Source organism: Ascaphus truei, chromosome 12 (genome assembly GCF_040206685.1).
Source record: "Ascaphus truei isolate aAscTru1 chromosome 12, aAscTru1.hap1, whole genome shotgun sequence".
Taxonomy (NCBI): domain Eukaryota; kingdom Metazoa; phylum Chordata; class Amphibia; order Anura; family Ascaphidae; genus Ascaphus; species Ascaphus truei.
The window spans coordinates 45,213,867-45,234,245 of NC_134494.1; the positions used below are offsets into that span (position 1 = coordinate 45,213,867).

A 20,379-nucleotide genomic window follows, 5' to 3' on the forward strand; every position below is an offset into this window, starting at 1 on the left:
GGCAGGCCAGATTGGAGATTTTATGGCCAATCCAGCCCGCCAACTAAAGTTGGCAACTTGCTGAAGGAGAAGCATCGGCAAGGGCGACACTTAGGAAAAATCAGCCCTTTTTCCTGCCTGTGATTGATGCCGGGGGTCTCCGGAGCTGATACCCGCACCGGAGACCCCGGCATGCATCCGAGGCAGGAAAAAGGCATTTAAAAGCCACTTCATTACCTTAGCGGCTAACCGCTAAGGCAATGAAGGGGTTAACCCACCGTGCCAGCGTTATTGTGGGTAGCGGGGATGGGTGAGGGGGGTATTTGGCCCTGGGTGTGAGTGTAGGACTTGCGGGGGGGTTGCGAGGGCACTTAACCCCTTCACGACCGTAGCAGTTAATACCGCTACGGTCCTGAAGGGGTTAAGGCCTCCCGCTACCCACCCGCAAGCCCTAAACTACCACCGTTGGGGCTAATACCCCTTTCACCCACCCCCACTAGCCACAATATTAAAAAAATACACACCCCAGCCCCACAATAACTACATAAATAAATAATTATATTATATATATATATATATATATATATATATATATATATATATATATATATACCCAACAACACCTATACCCCCCTAACATACTGTATAGTAATTGGTACAATGACTATTATCCACAAAAGGATAATAGTGCAGTTGTCCATTTACAATACATACACAACAATAAAGACTTTAAATACATATAGCACTCACCCATGTCCCACTGCCACGATGAAGGCCATCCTCATCTTCATCCTGCCCATGCCCCATCCGCTTCTGCAAAACAAACACAAGAATTACAACATCCAAATTAATGTCCCCTAACCCCTTAATCACCATAGCGGTTATTAACCGCTACAGTTATTAAGGGGTTAAGCCACCATCACCCACATACCCTCCCCCACAAAGCCCCCCAACCACCCTCACCCAATACCCACAGGGGAGTCCTACCAAATACCCTTGGGCCTAATACCCCCTCCCCCAGCACATACAGTACAATAATGTGCCAAATAACTATTATCCACATAGGGATAATACATTATTTGGCCATTATTAAACACATTCAATAACGTTAAAATGTAAAGAAACTTGTACTAACCTCATCAATAAGAAGTCTCCGTCGCCAGCATCATCCTTGGGGTCCGTTGCCAACATTAGAAATAGCCACAACATTTCAATATCATTAACATAACACTGAACCCCTTAATCACCTTATCGGGTACTAACCTGAAAGGTAATTAAGGGGTGAAGCCATCCTGCAATGCCTACAACAGTTATGCATAACATCTTCAGTGAAATAAAAACCAATTGCCTAACCAAATTCCATTTAATCATTCAATCTGTAGGCTCACATGCCTCATAAAACATTGCATTTACAGTGTATACATGTAGCATAACATGTAAACTGCATGTACACGCTGCAAATCAATGTTAACAATACAATAATGCCACTCAAATCGCCATACATCACAAGAAGTATATTATTTAATACAATAAACTCACCATCAATGAATTACCACACATCAATTACATCCCTAAACAATTAAAATACCATCCATACCAATTACACAATGAACTAAAGCTATCCTAACAGAGAACCACTTCAAAACATAGAAAAAAGTACACCAACAAATACAATATACTAAAGCAAGGCTTTCCATATCCTATTGTACGGCCTGGAAGCCCAAAACTTACATCTGTCTAAAAATAAAATACATTTAGCACACATCAATGCATAGCCACAATGATTAACAATACAGAATTAGAAGCTTTAACAACACTATCATTTCTTACCCTGTATATATATCTGTACACATACATACAGACATACATACAGTGGGAAGAAATGATATGCATTATAAAAAATGAAAACATGAAAAAGCAACACAAAAAACAGTTACATTAAGTACATTTCTTTATTTAACTTACCATTACTTGCCCCCACCGACTCCCGTTGATCAGCTTACTCACGAACCAATCCACGACACCATCCACGACACCATCCAGGAACAAATCCACGACACCATCCAGGAACAAATCCACGACACCATCCAGGAACCAATCCAAGAACAAGTGCAGGAACCAATCCAGGAAGCAAGCCACGAAGAAATCCAAGAAACAATCCACGACACGATCCAGGAACAGGAACCCATAAAAGAAAAGAAAAAAACAAATTAAACATTAAAATAATAAAACATGACAATCAAGGGTTGTACTAGTTTTATTCTTAGTGAATCTGTATTACAATACCTTGTTCCGGGGTCTTCTTGACATCCGGTGCCACGCCCTGGTCTTCAATCTTCAGGAGGAGGTCCGTCCTCCTCGGCATCTGCCTTCAAAATGAGACGACATAGGCTTTTATAGGCCTATGACGTCACATTTGTCGTCATATGGTTCCCACGGCCCTGATTGGGCCGTGAAAACCATGTGTTTTGGCCGATGTAAAAAAATTGATGACGTCACTTAAAGGCAATGCCAGCACAGCCAATCAGAATGGCTTTGCTGCTATTGCCTTTAAGAAAACGTCATGAAATGACACATGGCCGGTCTCATTTTGAAGGCAGATGCCGAGGAGGACGGACCTCCTCCTGAAGATTGAAGACCAGGGCGTGGCACCGGATGTCAAGAAGACCCCGGAACAAGGTATTGTAATACAGATTCACTAAGAATAAAACTAGTACAACCCTTGATTGTCATGTTTTATTATTTTAATGTTTAATTTGTTTTTTTCTTTTCTTTTATGGGTTCCTGTTCCTGGATCGTGTCGTGGATTGTTTCTTGGATTTCTTCGTGGCTTGCTTCCTGGATTGGTTCCTGCACTTGTTCTTGGATTGGTTCCTGGATGGTGTCGTGGATTTGTTCCTGGATGGTGTCGTGGATTTGTTCCTGGATGGTGTCGTGGATGGTGTCGTGGATTGGTTCGTGAGTAAGCTGATCAACGGGAGTCGGTGGGGGCAAGTAATGGTAAGTTAAATAAAGAAATGTACTTAATGTAACTGTTTTTTGTGTTGCTTTTTCATGTTTTCATTTTTTATAATGCATATCATTTCTTCCCACTGTATGTATGTCTGTATGTATGTGTACAGATATATATACAGGGTAAGAAATGATAGTGTTGTTAAAGCTTCTAATTCTGTATTGTTAATCATTGTGGCTATGCATTGATGTGTGCTAAATGTATTTTATTTTTAGACAGATGTAAGTTTTGGGCTTCCAGGCCGTACAATAGGATATGGAAAGCCTTGCTTTAGTATATTGTATTTGTTGGTGTACTTTTTTCTATGTTTTGAAGTGGTTCTCTGTTAGGATAGCTTTAGTTCATTGTGTAATTGGTATGGATGGTATTTTAATTGTTTAGGGATGTAATTGATGTGTGGTAATTCATTGATGGTGAGTTTATTGTATTAAATAATATACTTCTTGTGATGTATGGCGATTTGAGTGGCATTATTGTATTGTTAACATTGATTTGCAGCGTGTACATGCAGTTTACATGTTATGCTACATGTATACACTGTAAATGCAATGTTTTATGAGGCATGTGAGCCTACAGATTGAATGATTAAATGGAATTTGGTTAGGCAATTGGTTTTTATTTCACTGAAGATGTTATGCATAACTGTTGTAGGCATTGCAGGATGGCTTCACCCCTTAATTACCTTTCAGGTTAGTACCCGATAAGGTGATTAAGGGGTTCAGTGTTATGTTAATGATATTGAAATGTTGTGGCTATTTCTAATGTTGGCAACGGACCCCAAGGATGATGCTGGCGACGGAGACTTCTTATTGATGAGGTTAGTACAAGTTTCTTTACATTTTAACGTTATTGAATGTGTTTAATAATGGCCAAATAATGTATTATCCCTATGTGGATAATAGTTATTTGGCACATTATTGTACTGTATGTGCTGGGGGAGGGGGTATTAGGCCCAAGGGTATTTGGTAGGACTCCCCTGTGGGTATTGGGTGAGGGTGGTTGGGGGGCTTTGTGGGGGAGGGTATGTGGGTGATGGTGGCTTAACCCCTTAATAACTGTAGCGGTTAATAACCGCTATGGTGATTAAGGGGTTAGGGGACATTAATTTGGATGTTGTAATTCTTGTGTTTGTTTTGCAGAAGCGGATGGGGCATGGGCAGGATGAAGATGAGGATGGCCTTCATCGTGGCAGTGGGACATGGGTGAGTGCTATATGTATTTAAAGTCTTTATTGTTGTGTAAGTATTGTAAATGGACAACTGCACTATTATCCATTTGTGGATAATAGTCATTCTGCCCATTACTATACTGTATGTTGTGTATTGCTGCTATGTTTATTGGGGGCATTTGTCCCCAATAAACATGCTACTATGCGTTAACCCCTTCATTGCCTTAGCGGCTATCCGCTATGGTAATGAAGCAGCATTAATGTATTTTAATAATATTGTGCGGAAGCAGGAGGCCCCCTGAGCTGAAGCGCATTTATTTGTGGCTCAGAGACCCCCTGCCTCCCGAGTTACAGGCCCCGGTTTGGGCCATCGGTTACAGTGTGGACGCCATGTTTATTGCGGGGACGCTATAAACATGGCGGCGACACTGCCACCCGATGACACATACCGGGGCCTGTAACTCGGGAAGCAGGGGGTCCCTGGTCCACAAAGCAATGCGGTTCAGCTCAGGGGACCCCCTGCTCACTGTACAGTATAATTAAAAAGACATTCATGCTGCTTCATTACCGTTGCACATAGCCGCCAAGGTAAGGAACGAGTCTTTATTGATGTGTGTGTGTTTTATTTATACTATACATGTGCAGAGGGTCTCCGGAGCAGAACAGCGTTGGTTTGAGGTCCGGGGACCCCCTGCCCCCCGAGATACAGGCCCCTTTATGGGGTGCCGGTATCCCTCTGGTTTGTTTACAGGCCGCGGTCACGTGATCGGGACCTTTAAACGCCGAGGGATACCGGCACCTCATAAAGGGGCCTGTATCTCGGGGGGCAGGGGGTCCCCGGACCTCAAACCAACGCGGTTCAGCTCCGAAGACCCCCTGCACATGTAGAGTATAAATAAAAGTTGTTTTTAAATACTTTTTTTGGTGCCGAAGTTTGCGCTGAGAGAGCGGCTTGTTTCTCTCAGCTGCAAACATCTATCGGCACCAAAGGCTTATCGGGAGCCTTATCGGGAGCCAGGCTGTATCGCCACAGCTCATCGGCAGCTTTGCTTTCGCAGTGCTTCAGCAGGGATCGGAAGGATTCGGCCCTTACTGAATACTGCGAGGGCAAATCGCCCAAAAAATACATTTTCGCAATTCGTGCCGAAAATTTTGTATCGGGGCTTACTGCATGAGGCCCTTTGTGTGCTTTAAAAAGGGTACGAGTTAAGCTGCATGGACTTACTCACATGCTACATACGAGCCTGGGCCCAGAATAAAAAGAATTGTGCAAGTAATCAACTGGAGCTGGTCTTCACACTTATTGGAAGCTCTCTCATACTCGTGTGGGATGCGTCTCATTCATTTAATGCTCTCTCGTACTCTTGTGGTGGGAATCTCATTCATTCAATGATCTCACTCTCGTGTGGGGAGTCTAACTCATTGAAAGCTCTCTCACTCATGGGGTGAGTCTCACTCATTGGATGCTTTCTCACACTCATGTGGGGTGAGTCTCATTCATTGGAAGCTCGCACACTCACGTGAGGGTGAGTCTCATTCTTTGGATGCTGTCTCACACTCATGTTTAGTGTGTCTCATTCATTGGCAGCTGTCACATTCATGCAGGGTGAGTCTCATTCATTAGAAGATCTCTCACTCAACAGGAGAGTCTCACTCATTGGAAGGTTCTTACACTCACAAGTGAATCTCATTCACTTTATTGAATGGACATGGTGTTCATTTAGATTTATTCCAATAAAATGTAATATTTTGCTACATAACTCCCAAATCCCATTCATTTTGGGCCTTGACAGGTGTGAGCTAGTGGTCAGTGCTTGTGGTCAGTGCTTTAGGTCAGGGCTAGTGGGCAGTGCCTGTGGTCAGGGCTCAGGGGCCCATCTGAGTGGAATGGAACAGAATATAATGTTTTATAGGAAGATTTTCCCAGCACAGAATTAGCAGCAGGTCTCCTATTGTTTTAATTTGCCCCATGCAAAAACATTGTGAAAAAAGCAGGAAATAAAAACTAGTTTCAAAATTATCCAGCATGAATCTTTTTCGTTTTTAATTCTCCCTAAAAATCATTAACCCAGAATTGATTGACTTATTCTATACAGTCCGAAGCAGCCGTTCATACCATTTTCGTTGGCAAATCCATATTCCACGCACAGTCAATGTTATCTCACGGGCCTCATTCATATCACAGCGATCAGTCGTCTGATCTCACGCAGAAGAAATGCAAATATACACACTGGGGGTCATTCAATAAACGGCGCAGGTTCCGATCGGGGGTGGGGGAGAGATATGTCCCACTTTAATGAATAACCCCCAATAAACTGAGACATCTGACCACGAATACCACTGAACAAAATCCAAGAATTCCCCTCCTGCTAATTCCTTATTATAGAGGGGAAGCAGCAATGTGTTACTGCCCCCCCGGCAGTGAAGGGGTTAACCAGTGTTTTAGCGATGACGTTATTCCATCGTCGCTCCTGGGTTCTTCCTCCTCTTCCCCTCTGCAAAAAGCAGAACTCGATCTAAATAATAACCGCGTCCCCAGAGTATTTGCATGCTTAATAATACGCCTGTGTCTAATGTTACCAGCAGAGAACAGATACACCGGGCGAGTCCTTTGCTGGCAGTGTTCCCCGAAATATATAAACCCCATACTGTGTCAGTAATGCGCAAGGATAATACTTCCCCCTCACTGGCCTTCAGCATGGCCTGGTCTGGCCGCTTTAATAACCCTCGCGTTTTACAATCATTTGCAGCAATTATTCCACCCAGAACCTCTGAATATCATCACTGATCCTTCATTACCACCCGCGCATGTGTCACTAATCCTAATGTGATGTACAGCTGGGACATACAGTACTGTGTTTCTTTCCCTATTTACACGTGGGCTCGGAAGGGTCAGGTCACAAGGCATTTAGGCACAGGGGAGTAGAAGGACCACAAGTTAATTGTAATGTTATTTTAGATTCAGTTAAAAGACTTTGCAAACTATTCTATTTTAACATTTTGCATCCAGCATTTATAACATCTGTACCATATATCTCTATAGTAGGGCCCCGCTACTCTGCGTTTCGTTTCTCGGCCATCCGTCAATATGGCGGTACCGAGAAGGGGGCCGCCATGTTTGTGCATGCTCAGAAGTGGGGCGGCCGAGTTCGCACATGCGCAGAACGGGGGAGCGGCTGAGTTCACACATGTGCCAAAGAGGGACTGTAAGCCTGCGCATGCGTAGAAGGGTTGGAGATGCTGAAAATCGCCGGTTACGCTTTGCAGGCAATTTTCGCTTTGCGGCGGCGCAATGGAACGGAACCCGCCGAATGAGCGGGGCCCTACTGTACACATTTTTATTTTTACTAACAAGTAAGTTTAAGTATGAAAAACTGCACGTAGCTGCCTAAGGGACCAGCAGGGCTGCACCACTCTGGGTTTCACCCGAATACGGGGTTTGGCCACGTATCTCCGAGCAACGGGTTTACTTAGTAAACCTCCGGGTGGCGGCGGTGTCTCTCGGCATCCTCCCGGCATCTCCCCCTGCAACTACTGCCAATATGGCTGCTCGGCATCAAATGGCGTTGTCATGCCAATGGCAACGCTTCGTGACGTAATAGCATCACGTGATGCCCGTTGCCATGACAACAATACGCTACGTGACATCATGCAACGCCGTGTTGCGAAGACAACATGACATCACATGGCGCTGTAAGGCGTCCCGTTGTCATGGCAACTTGACATGTCGTGACGTCTTGTAGCGCCCCGTTGTCATTGCAACGCGGCGTCATTTGCGACATTTGACGTCGTGCAGTCGTATTGTGGGAACTGCTGGGGAAGATGTCCAGAAGACGCCGGGAGACGCCGCTGAAGGTAAGCGCTACATTTTTTTTTTAAATCTCCGGGTTGGCCTTCAGTAGAAGGTGGCAGCGCTGGCGACCAGTATGAAATTAGCCGGAGCAAAGTCCAGGGGTCATCAGTTAAAGAGCCCTGCTCTGAAAGAAGGCAATGCCAGGGTTAAATTGACCCCTTCACTGCCAGAAGGACAGCCTTGTATACTAAAATACATTTTCCACATGCAACCTGTTTGCGCACAGAATGTTGTTTATATATTAATACGAGATGAGACGTCACGGAGTTAATACTCCAACAATTAAAGACATATAACAATAACCACCTAATGAATCTCTGCTGTACATGAATCCATACTATCCAACGGCACCTGTTTAGCAGGATACTGTTCCTGTTTTTTATGTCCTGTATCTATTACAGCTGTCAGCCGCTGCTGAAGCTTCAGCTAATTAAAGCAGCTGGGAGACTGACAACGTATCTGCTTGCTGGTTGGGGGGATTTACTACCCCTTCTATTGTGTGTATATGAGTGTATACACAAACATCCAGAAACACAAGGGTTCATGGATAATATGCACACAGTAAATTGCACGTTGTTTTGGGCCTCCTTCGGTGGCATCACTCGCCTGGAAACTCCGGTATCCCACATTGACACACTGTAACAAATAAAGTATACCCATTTGTATGAGCCAGGTGTTGGCGGCTGCGCCAGGTGTCGGCGACTGTGCCTGGCATTGGCGGCTGCGCCAGGTGTTGGAGATTGTGCCAGATGTTGGAGGTTGGGCCAGATGGGAGCTGTGCCAGGTTTTGGAGGTTGGGCCAGATATAAGCTGTGCCAGATGTTGGAAGCTGTGCCAGATGTTGACGGCTGTGCCAGGTTTTAGTGGCTGTGCCAGATGTTGGCGGTTGTGCCAGGTGTTGGAGGCTATGCCAGATGTTGGAGGCTGTGCCAGGTGTAGGAGGCTATGCAGGTGTTGCAGCTGTGCCAGATGTTGACGGCTGTGCCAGATGTTGGCGGCTGTGCCAGATGTTGGCGGTTGTGCCAGGTGTTGGAGGCTATGCCAGATATTGGAGGCTGTGCCAGGTGTAGGAGGCTATGCAGGTGTTGCAGCTGTGCCAGATGTTGGAGACTGTGCTAGGTGTTGACAGCTGTGCCAGGTGTTCTTGGCTGTGCCAGGTGTTGGCAGCTGTGCCGGGTGTTGGAGGCTGTGCCAGATGACATGGCAGAGCCAGGTGTTGGAGGCTGTGCCAGATGTTGGAGACTGTGCCATGTGTTGGAGGCTGTGTGAGGTATTGGTGGCTGTGCCAGATGTTGGCGGCTGTGCCAGATGTTGGCGGTTGTGCCAGGTATTGGAGGTTGTGCCAGGTACTGGATGCTGTGCAAGGTGTTAGCGGCTGTGCCAGATGTTGACGGCTGTGCCAGGTATTAGAGGCTCTGTCAGGTATTGAAGGCTGTGCCAGATGTGGGAAGCTGTGCCAGGTGTTGGCGGTTGTGCCAGGTATTGGAGGTTGTGCCAGGTACTGGATGCTGTGCAAGGTGTTAGCGGCTGTGCCAGATGTTGACGGCTGTGCCAGGTTTTAGAGGCTGTGTCAGGTATTGGCGGCTGTGCCAGATGTTGGTGGCTATGCCAGGTGTTGGTGGCTGTGCCAGATGCTGGAGGTTGTGCCAGGTGATGGCAGCTGTGCCAGATGTTGGTGGCTGTACATGAAAGGTCTCAATATTGTGCAATGTTCAGGAGATATTTCTATGTTAATAAACCAAAGCCTATTCACAAAGTAGAACTGTAAGACTTTGGCGCGCAGCATCTAATTAGGGTTATTTCTTTAAACCGGGATGGTGCTGGCTGGGGCATTACCATATCGAGACTCCCACGGACTTCAGTGGGAGTTTCCATATAATAGTTCCCCGATGAGCACTATCACAGTTAAGTGAATAACCCCCCAGTGTATCGCCCGCCCTGAGTTTAGAGTTTGACCGTGAGACGGGGTGGGAGCCGGGCTGCCAGTACCGGGCTTGTAAGGGAGATATTTCTGCCTCTGCACTAAATGCCTCCACAGTCAGAGGGACCCGCAGAGCACGTCGCAGAGCACGTCGCAGGGCACGTCGCAGGGCACGTCGCAGAGCACGTCGCAGGGCACGTCGCAGAGCACGTCGCAGGGCACGTCGCAGGGCACGTCGCAGAGCACGTCGCAGGGCACGTCGCAGGGCACGTCGCAGGGCACGTCGCAGAGCACGTCGCAGGGCACGTCGCAGAGCACGTCGCAGGGCACGTCGCAGGGCACGTCGCAGAGCACGTCGCAGGGCACGTCGCAGAGCACATCGCAGGGCACGTCGCAGAGCACGTCGCAGGGCACGTCGCAGAGCACGTCGCAGGGCACGTCGCAGGGCACGTCGCAGGGCACGTCGCAGGGCACGTCGCAGGGCACGTCGAAGAGCATTGCTACGCGGGTCTGGGCAGCAGCTGAGGAGTTAATGGTGCAATAACTTTGCAATGTAATTCTCATACAGATGTAATCAGCTTAAATAAATATTTGGCTTGTTTTGTTTCTTCGGAAATTCAGAGGAATTCAATGCTTATTCATGGGGAAGGGTGCTTGTCGATCAGCTGGTTTCTTCACCCTGTCCTGTTGGAAGCCAACACAGATAAGGAGGGGGCTTTGCTTGTGCAAACTTTCGCTGCACACACAGTGACATCTGATGAACGGGCGCAGCGAAACCTCCTGAGTCTCCGCTCATCGTGTTTGCACATTAACTTTCCTTTAAAAATACTTCTAGATATTCCATTGTTGGATAAAAACGTTTCAATTACACAGATTTATCTCCTTGGGTTCATTTCGGGCCCCGGAAAGGAATGACCGTGGCTGTTTCAGCCTTGGGACCGTTCGCCGCTGCTACAGGTAACCCTAAAAACCTCAGCCCCTAATCCTTAACTTATCCCCTTACCCTAACCCCAACCCCTAATCATTACCTTAACCCCTTACCCTAAAAACCCCAGCCCCTAATCCTTAACTTATCCCCTTACCCTAACCCCAACCCCTAATCCTTACCTTAACCCCTTACCCTAAAAACCCCAACCCCTAATCCTTACTTTAACCCCTTACCCTAAAAACCCCAGCCCCTAATCATTACCTTAACCCCTTACCCTAAAAACCCCAACCCCTAATCCTTACCTTAACCCCTTACCCTAAAAACCCCAACCCCTAATCCTTACTTTAACCCCTTACCCTAAAAACCCCAACCCCTAATCCTTACCTTAACCCCTTACCCTAAAAACCCCAACCCCTAATCCTTACCTTAACCCCTTACCCTAAAAACCCCAACCCCTAATCCTTACTTTAACCCCTTACCCTAAAAACCCCAACCCCTAATCCTTACCTTAACCCCTTACCCTAAAAACCCCAACCCCTAATCCTTACCTTAACCCCTTACCCTAAAAACCCCAACCCCTAATCCTTACCTTAACCCCTTACCCTAAAAACCCCAGCCCCTAATCCTTACTTTAACCCTTTACCCTAAAAACCCCAACCGCTAATCCTTACCTTAACCCCTTACCCTAAAAACCCCAACCCCTAATCCTTACCTTAACCCCTTACCCTAAAAACCCCAAACCCTAATCCTTACCTTAACCCCTTACCCTAAAAACCCCAACCCCTAATCCTTACCTTAACCCTTTACCCTAACCCCAACCCCTAATACTTACCTTAACCCCTTACCCTAAAAAACCTAACCTTGACCTTGATGGCTAAACTGCCATGTCCAACTGCCCCTCAGTGGCTGAACGGCGCCCCGGCAAATTGCCCCTTTTCAATGACATGGCCCCTTTTAACCCCTGCAGTGCTGGACGAGCCGGCAGTATTTTGCTTCTCAGCGCGCTGCAGAGAAGGCGTGCCCAGCACGGAATGTTTTATACCGCAGCGGGAGAGAGATATAAGAAGAGACAGGAAGAAAGGAGAGAATTATAATACGCCCCTTGTCTGTGAAATCAAGGAGCCGCCCGCCTGCGTCAGGTTTATTAGCTGATAAAACATCTCTTGGCATCCATGTAATACACAGGCCAGCTCCGTGTAATACACAGGCCAGCTCCGGGGAAGCAATAAACTGTGTAATACACAGGCCAGCTCCATGCAATATACAGGCCAGCTCCGGGGAAGCAATAAACTGTGCCTCTGATATCTGCCTCCTCAAGACAATGCCCAGTGTGTGGTGGTGGGTGTTCGGGGTGAGGTGGAGGGGTATTCGGGGTGAAGGGGGGGGTGTTCGGGGTGAGGTGTTGGGGGTGAGGGGCGGGGGGTGTTCGAGGTGAGGTGGGGTGAGGTGGGTGTGTGTTGGGGTGAGGTGTGTGTTGGGGGTGAGGTAGGGGTGTGTGTGTTGGGGGTGAGGTGGGTGTGTGTGTTGGGGGTGAGGTGGGTGTGTGTTGGAGGTGAGGTGGGTGTGTGTTGGGGGTGAGGTGGGTGTGTGTGTTGGGGGGGAGGTGGGTGTGAGTGTTCAGGGTGAGGTGGGGGGAGTGTTGGGGGTGATGTGGGGGGGGTGTTGTTTGTGAGGTGGGGGGGTGTTCGGGGTGAGGTGGGGAGGGGGTTTTGGGGGTGAGGCAGGGTGTGTGTGTTGGGGTGGTGTTAGGGGTGAGGCGGGGTGTGTGTGTTGGGGGGGTGTTGAGGGTGGGGGGTGAGGTGGGGGGGTGTGTGTGTTGGGGTGGGGGTGTGTTGGGGGTGAGGTGGGTGAGGTGGGGGGTGTGTGTGTTTGGGGGGGGTGTTGGTGTGAGGTGGAGGTGTGTGTTGGGGGTGAGGTGGGGGTGTGTGTGTTGGGGTGAGGTGGGTGTGTGTGTGTGTGTGTGTTGGGGGTGAGGCGGGTGAGGTGTGTTGGGGATGAGGTGAGGGGTGTGTTCAGGGTGAGGTGGGGGTGTGTGTTCGGGGTGAGGTGGGGGTGTGTGTTGGGGGTGAGGCGGGGTGTGTGTTGGGGGTGAGGTGGGGGGTGTGTGTGTTGGGGGTGAGGTGGGTGTGTGTGTGTGTTGGGGGTGAGGTGGGGTGTGTGTTGGGGGTGAAGTGGGGGTGTGTGTGTTGGGGTGAGGTGGGGGGGTGTGTGTTGGGGGTGAGGCGGGGTGTGTGTGTTGGGGGGTGTTGGGGGTGAGGTGTGTTGGGGGTGAGGTGAGGGGTGTGTTCAGGGTGAGGTGGGGGTGTGTGTTGGGGGTGAGGCAGGGTGTGTGTGTTGGGGTGAGGTGGTGGTGTGTGTGTGTGTTGGGGGTGAGGTGGGGGGGTGTGAGTTGGGGTTGAGGTTGGGGGGTGTGTGTGTTGCAGGTGAGGTGGGGGTGTGGGGGTGTTGGGGGGGAGGCGGGGTGTGTGTGTTGGGGTGAGGTGGTGGTGTGTGTGTGTTGAGGGTGAGGTGGGGGTGTGTGAGCTGGGGGTGAGGTGGGGGTGTGTGTAATGGGGGGTGAGGTGGGGGGGTGTGTGTGTTGGGGGTGAGGTGGGGGTGTGTGTGTGTTGGGGGTGAGGCAGGGTGTGTGTTGGGGGGTGAGGTGGGGGTGTGTGTGTTGGGGGTGAGGTGGGGGGGTGTGTGTGTTGGGGGGTGAGGTGGGGGTGTGTGTGTGTTGGGGGTGAGGTGGGGGTGGGGGTGTGTGTGTTGGGGGTGAGGTGGGGTGTGTGTGTTGGGGGTGAGGTGGGGGTGTGTGCGTGTGTGTTGGGGGGTGAGGTTGGGGTGTGTGTGTGTTGGGGGTGAGGTGGGGGTTTGTGTTGGGAGTGAGGTGGGGGTGTGTGTGTTGGGGGTGAGGTGGGGGTGTGTGTGTTGGGGGTGAGGCGGGGTGTGTGTTGGGGGTGAGGTGGGGGGGGTGTGTGTTGGGGGTGAGGTGGGGTGTGTGTGTGTGTTGGGGGTGAGGCGGGGTGTGTGTGTTGGGGTGAGGTGGGGGTGTGTGTGTGTTGGGGGTGAGGTGGGGGTGTGTGTTGGTGGTGAGGTGGGGGTGTGTGTGTGTTGGGGGTGAGTTATGGGTGTGTGTGTTGGGGGTGAGGCGGGGTGTGTGTTGGGGGTGAGGTGGGGGTGTGTGTTGGGGGTGAGGTGGGGGGGTGTGTTGGGGGTGAGGTGGGTGTGTGTGTTGGGGGGTAAGGTGGGGGTGTGTGTGTGTTGGGGGTGAGGTGGGTGTGTGTGTGTTGGGGGTGAGGTGGGGGTATGTGTTGGGGGTGAGGTGGGGGTGTTTGTGAGTTGGGGTGAGGCGGGGTGTGTGTGTTGGGGTGAGGTGGGGGTGTGTGTGTGTTGGGGGTGAGGTGGGGGGGTGTGTTGGGGGTGAGGCGAGGTGTGTGTGTTGGGGGTGAGGTGGGGGTGTGTGTGTTGGGGTGAGGTGGGGGTGTGTGTGTGTTGGGGGTGAGGTGGGGGTGTGTGTTGGGGGTGAGGTGAGGTGTGTGTGTTGGGGGTGAGGTGGGTGTGTGTGTGTGTGTTGGGGGTGAGGTGGGGGTGTGTGTGTGTTGGGGGTGAGTTGGGGGTGTGTGTGTTGGGGGTGAGGTGGGGTGTGTGTTGGGGGTGAGGTGGGGATGTGTGTGTGTTGGGGGTGAGGTGGGGGTGTGTGTTGGGGGTGAGGTGGGTGTGTGTGTGTGTGTTGGGGGGTGAGGTGGGGGGGGTTGTATGTTGGGGGTGAGGTGGGGGGGTGTGTGTGTTGGGGGTGAGGTGGGGGTTTGTGTGTGTTGCGGGTGAGGTGTGTTGGGGGTGAGGTGTGTGTGTTTTGGGTGAGTTGGGGGTGTGTTTGTGTTGGGGGTGAGGTGGGGGTGTGTGTGTGTTGGGGGTGAGGTGGGGGTGTGTGCGTTGGGGTGAGGTGGTGGTGTGTGTGTTGGGGGTGAGGCGGGGGTGTGTGTGTATTGGGGGTGAGGTGGGGGTGTGTGCGTTGGGGGTGAGGTCGGGGTGTGTGTGTGTTGGGGGTGAGGTGGGTGTGTGTGTGTGTGTGTTGGGGGTGAGGCGGGGGTGTGTGTGTGTTGGGGGTGAGTTGGGGGTGTGTGTGTTGGGGGTGAGTTGGGGGTGTGTGTGTGTTGGGGGTGAGTTGGGGGTGTGTGTGTGTTGGGGGTGAGGTGGGGGTGTGTGTGTTGGGGGTGAGGCGGGGTGTGTGTTGGGGGGTGAAGTGGGGGTGTGTGTGTTGGGGGTGAGGTGGGGGTGTGTGAGTTGGGGGTGAGGTGGGGGTGTGTGTGTGTTGGGGGGTGAGGTGGGGGTGTGTGTGTGTTGGGGGTGAGGTGGGGTTGTGTGTGTTGGGGGTGAGGTGGGGTGTGTGTGTTGGGGGTGAGGTGGGTGTGTGTGTGTGTGTGTTGGGGGGTGAGGTTGGGGTGTGTGTGTGTTGGGGGTGAGGTGGGGGTTTGTGTTGGGAGTGAGGTGGGGGTGTGTGTGTTGGGGGTGAGGTGGGGGTGTGTGTGTTGGGGGTGAGGCGGGGTGTGTGTTGGGGGTGAGGTGGGGGGTGTGTGTGTTGGGGGTGAGGTGGGGTGTGTGTGTGTGTTGGGGGTGAGGCGGGTGTGTGTGTTGGGGTGAGGTGGGGGTGTGTGTGTGTTGGGGGTGAGGTGGGGGTGTGTGTTGGGGGTGAGGTGGGGGTGTGTGTGTGTTGGGGGTGAGTTATGGGTGTGTGTGTTGGGGGTGAGGCGGGGTGTGTGTTGGGGGTGAGGTGGGGGTGTGTGTGTGTTGGGGTGAGGTGGGGGTGTGTGTTGGCGGTGAGGTGGGTGTGTGTGTGTGTTGGGGGGTAAGGTGGGGGTGTGTGTGTGTTGGGGGTGAGGTGGGTGTGTGTGTGTGTTGGGGGTGAGGTGGGGGTGTGTGTTGGGGGTGAGGTGGGGGTGTTTGTGAGTTCGGGGTGAGGCGGGGTGTGTGTGTTGGGGTGAGGTGGGGGTGTGTGTGTGTTGGGGGTGAGGTGGGGGTGTGTGTTGGGGGTGAGGCGAGGTGTGTGTGTTGGGGGTGAGGTGGGGGTGTGTGTGTTGGGGTGAGGTGGGGGTGTGTGTGTGTTGGGGGTGAGGTGGGGGTGTGTGTTGGGGGTGAGGTGAGGTGTGTGTGTTGGGGGTGAGGTGGGGGGGTGTGTGTGTTGGGGGTGAGTTGGGGGTGTGTGTGTTGGGGGTGAGGTGGGGTGTGTGTTGGGGGTGAGGTGGGGATGTGTGTGTGTTGGGAGTGAGGTGGGGGGGTGTGTTGGGGGTGAGGTGGGTGTGTGTGTGTGTTGGGGGGTGAGGTGGGGGGGGTGTATGTTGGGGGTGAGGTGGGGGTGTGTGTGTGTTGGGGGTGAGGTGGGGGTTTGTGTGTGTTGCGGGTGAGGTGTGTTGGGGGTGAGGTGTGTGTGTTTTGGGTGAGTTGGGGGTGTGTTTGTGTTGGGGGTGAGGTGGGGGTGTGTGTGTTGGGGGTGAGGTGGGGGTGTGTGCGTTGGGGTGAGGTGGGGGTGTGTGTGTTGGGGGTGAGGCGGGGGGGTGTGTGTATTGGGGGTGAGGTGGGGGGGGTGCGTTGGGGGTGAGGTGGGGGTGTGTGTGTGTTGGGGGTGAGGTGGGGGTGTGTGTGTGTTGGGGGTGAGGTGGGTGTGTGTGTGTGTTGGGGGTGAGGCGGGGGTGTGTGTGTGTTGGGGGTGAGTTGGGGGTGTGTGTGTTGGGGGTGAGTTGGGGGTGTGTGTGTTGGGGGTGAGGTGGGGGTGTGTGTGTTGGGGGTGAGGCGGTGTGTGTGTGTTGGTGAGGTGGTTGTTAAGGTGAGACCCGCCATAAAGCCAGTGGTTAATCCGGTTAATGGCAGGGGCGGCTGTTATCAGGTGAATGCTCTGGCAGGGTATTATTAAGCTGCACAGTGTGAGTTGGCAGCCAGCTCTGCTCCCTGCACCTGTTGATCTGCTCCGATAACATCACACGTAAGCTTTGATTTGCTGAAAAATAAACACGCCATGCAAAGAGTGGCATCTGCCGAGCCATCCCCGGTCACCGCTATTTCCCCGCACGGCAGTATTCTTATTAACCCCTTCAAGGACGGTTGACGGATGTCAACTTGTAAATGGCGATTTATCTGCTCCTCATATAAACGAAGGAGAGCGAAGGAAAGGGGGAACACAGGTCCAGGACAGTGCCCACCCAAGAACCAGCGTAAATATAGCACCCCCTAATCAGAGGGGCTAGTGATTCATTAGGGGGTCCAGGCCGGAAGGAGGGATGTAAGTCCCTTACTATTTCATTGCACGACCTTTATCTGTGTACCGGAGACAATCATAAGGCGTGTCGGGGGCGTGTCGGCGGGCGGGCCAGTGACATCACGGAGCTCACGTGACCGGCCCTGCGCGCCGGCAAGCGGGAAAACTAAAAATTTCCCTAAGACCTGCGCTTCCGGAAGCGTAGGCGAGCCCCTACTAAAGCCGCTCTCATTGCGGCTGTAGGGGCTCAGTGCCGAGCGGAAGCGCGCCTCCGCCCGCAAGCGCTATCCATGGACGCGGCCTAATACATTGTATCATAACACAATACAGGAATAAGTACACACAAACACACACAGACGCGACCATGAACCCCTTGGGTTCCCCAGGACGTCATGTCCGAGGAGCGCTTGTTTCCTGCTTAGATCAATGCGGGACGCGATCTGAGGGGGGGGAGGTGGAGGAGGATCCTTCCGTGTCTAGGTTACGGGCCGCCACGGCCACGTGAATGTGCTTTACCAAATGGGCCGTGGCACCCTCCGGCACTCAAAGGGTTAAAGGGGCAATACCTCTTAGGCGCAAAGCGAACTAATCCCTGTGACATGTTTAAGGGGTTTCCTCCGGGTACCCAAATCTGGCACCTATAAGTATTTAATTTATTTGTTAAAGTGAGACTAGGGAGGGGTTTGCTTTCCTCTGGCTGCTCCCTTGTGTGTGATGTCACTGTGTGATGTCACTGTGTGATCAGCGAGCGCTTGTACAGCCAGAGGCCCCCCCCCTCCCCTTATCTTTATTGGCTCTCTGAGATAAGGACAGGGGGGCATAGGGGGAAAGAAAACACTTAATTGACAAACACTTCTCTATTCAGGGACCCCGAAGAAATGCAACGTGCCACCTGTGGGAATGAGCCTTAAAGTGAAGAATTCCCCCCACAGATGTACAAGCCGCAGTGGATGACGAGACCCTAAGCATCTCCCTACAAGTGACACTCGTGTGACAGGGGACCCTGCCGGCCCTGTGTATACCCCCCTGTCCAGGTGTTCCTTCCTCATTAGTGGTAATGTGTTTAGCCAGATTAGACCGCATTGCTCAATCCTGCTATAGTCGCCATCAATTCCTACATTTAAATAACTCACGTTTTCAGATTATGCTCTAAGGGCTGAACCCTTATACTGTGGATCCGCCGATTTAAGTCTTTTGGGGATTTTCAGAGGAAAATTACCCCGGCGATCCCTTTTAAGTGTATGCAGAATCCCCCCCCCCCCCCCACTCCCCACCTCCACCCAAGTCTTCAGTCATAGCCACTACAATAATTCTTCAAAGCAGAAATTGACAACAACTCTGTCACCGGCTTCAGGAGTGGTTATTTACACACAGCTCAGATACACTCCATCCTGCAGTGAGCAGCCACTGTGCCTTCTTGTTTCCACATTCATTCCCTCTATAGAGTGTAAGCTCTCAGGATCAGGCCCTCATTAGCTCTCTGTATCTGTCTGCGAATGTTTGTCACGTAAAATACATAACCCTGTACCCCCATTGTACCACGCAGCGGCATATGGTGGTGCTTTATAAATAAACTATAATAATAATAATAATAAAAAACTAGTCCAGAAACAGTGCAGAGTCTGTATACACACAACACAGGGAAAACAGAGCCCCACCCGCTGTACCCAAATTGGTGATAGTAACATCAGGGGCGCGCTAGGGGGACGTGCAATGAAGATTGTGGTTTTAACTCCAAGGTGACGTGAACCAGAGAACCCGGTGATGTGCGCTCACCTGATATAAAATGATGAAGGATTCTAATATAGGTAGTTAAAGACCAGTGCTGGACACTAGCACTGAAAGGGTTAACAACGTGGGTACAATTACCGCGCTGAGCAGCTACATTTGCTGCACTTACATTAATACTGATAAAGGAGCCAGCCACTGAAGTGGACATTTAGGGAATGAAATTGTTATGTAAGTGCAGATACAGAACGGCAGAATTCTCCCAGGCAGAGATCCGTACTCTCACTGCTACCTGTGTCCTGATATCACCTGTGTGACTTATCTACTCCCCTGTGTGATGTATGGAGTGAGATCCGATGTAAGCTATACTCTGCTGCTCACACTGTGCTACACTCTATCCGCATCCACATCCCTGCCTGCTCATACACACCAAGTAAGAAGTCACTATGTTTCCAGGGGCATCTGACTTGAACAGATCCGGGTTGCAGTTCTGACAGTTACTCCAGCACATGATATATGGGCCCAGACTCACCCCTGACAGTTTCTCAGAGGTATATTTGCTGTGTAGCAGAAACGAGTTTGATTTATGTTACATGTAGAGATTTGGTAGAACAGCTTTTCGATATTACACATATTGTTTTGGGAAGCATGAGGCTCTCTGCCAGACAGGTCTAGATACAGGTGCGGACCAGTCCATAAGCTTGGAGTTCATTCTCACAGTGTATATAAATACAGGGAACACACCCACAGAGCACTTTTATCAACCGTTTCAGTTTTGGTTTTGGATGGAAACGCTTCATCATCGTAATCATTTATTTTTTACGTAAAAACACACCTCCCCTTAAGGGGGCACCGCAATACTTTACAGTCAGTTTAAGAACAAACTAAAGTGATACACAATTAACTTTGTTAGACAGGAAAAGCCAGAAGGAAGAGGTAAGGGCTTGACCCCGCTGCCTACTACAGTGTCCGCTGTGGCGGACGCTGAACGCACGAGAGCCCTCCCCTCAATGGCGCTGGGCTCGCTGCGAGGGGGGGCCGCAGCGCTGAGGCGCGAGCTGCTCAGCGAGAGCAGGACTCGCGTCGAGCGATACGGCACGCCCCCCGGTGGTTCAGCCAATGAGGGCGAACCTGCCGGGTGACGTCATGGCCGCGCCCCCGTCACTCCCCCGCCACGCCCCCCCCACCCCCGGTCTCTCTTCCTGCAGCTCCCGGCAGACCAGGTAATCGGCTGCACGCGCCGCCAATCTCGCGGGCGTGCGTTGCAGCGGAGATACCGGGGCCTTAGCCTAAGTCTTACACCGAGCCCGAAACAGTGATAAGGTAGATGTACACCTGAGCTCTGGTGCTAGCGAGTTCCAGACCTCTGAAGCTGCACGGGAGAAGGCCACCCACCCAGTGTAGGTTGCAGTACCCTTGGCACGGAGGACCTGAGATCATAGCAAGTATCCGGGCAGGCATTCTCCGAAAAGGGGCTACTTGGTCCGTGGCTGCATGGAGGGCCAAGTTGTACTTCTCGATGCCGACAGAGATGTTGTCGTCCAGAGAAAATTAGGACAA

General features: G+C 51.3%; 1 protein-coding gene across 2 annotated transcripts in view; it reads right to left on the reverse strand.

The window, feature by feature from the left end:
- EHF (ETS homologous factor) overlaps positions 1–20,379 on the reverse strand; it is a 58,021-nt gene that overhangs the window by 23,027 nt on the left and 14,615 nt on the right. The gene's annotated exons all lie outside the window — the stretch shown is intronic.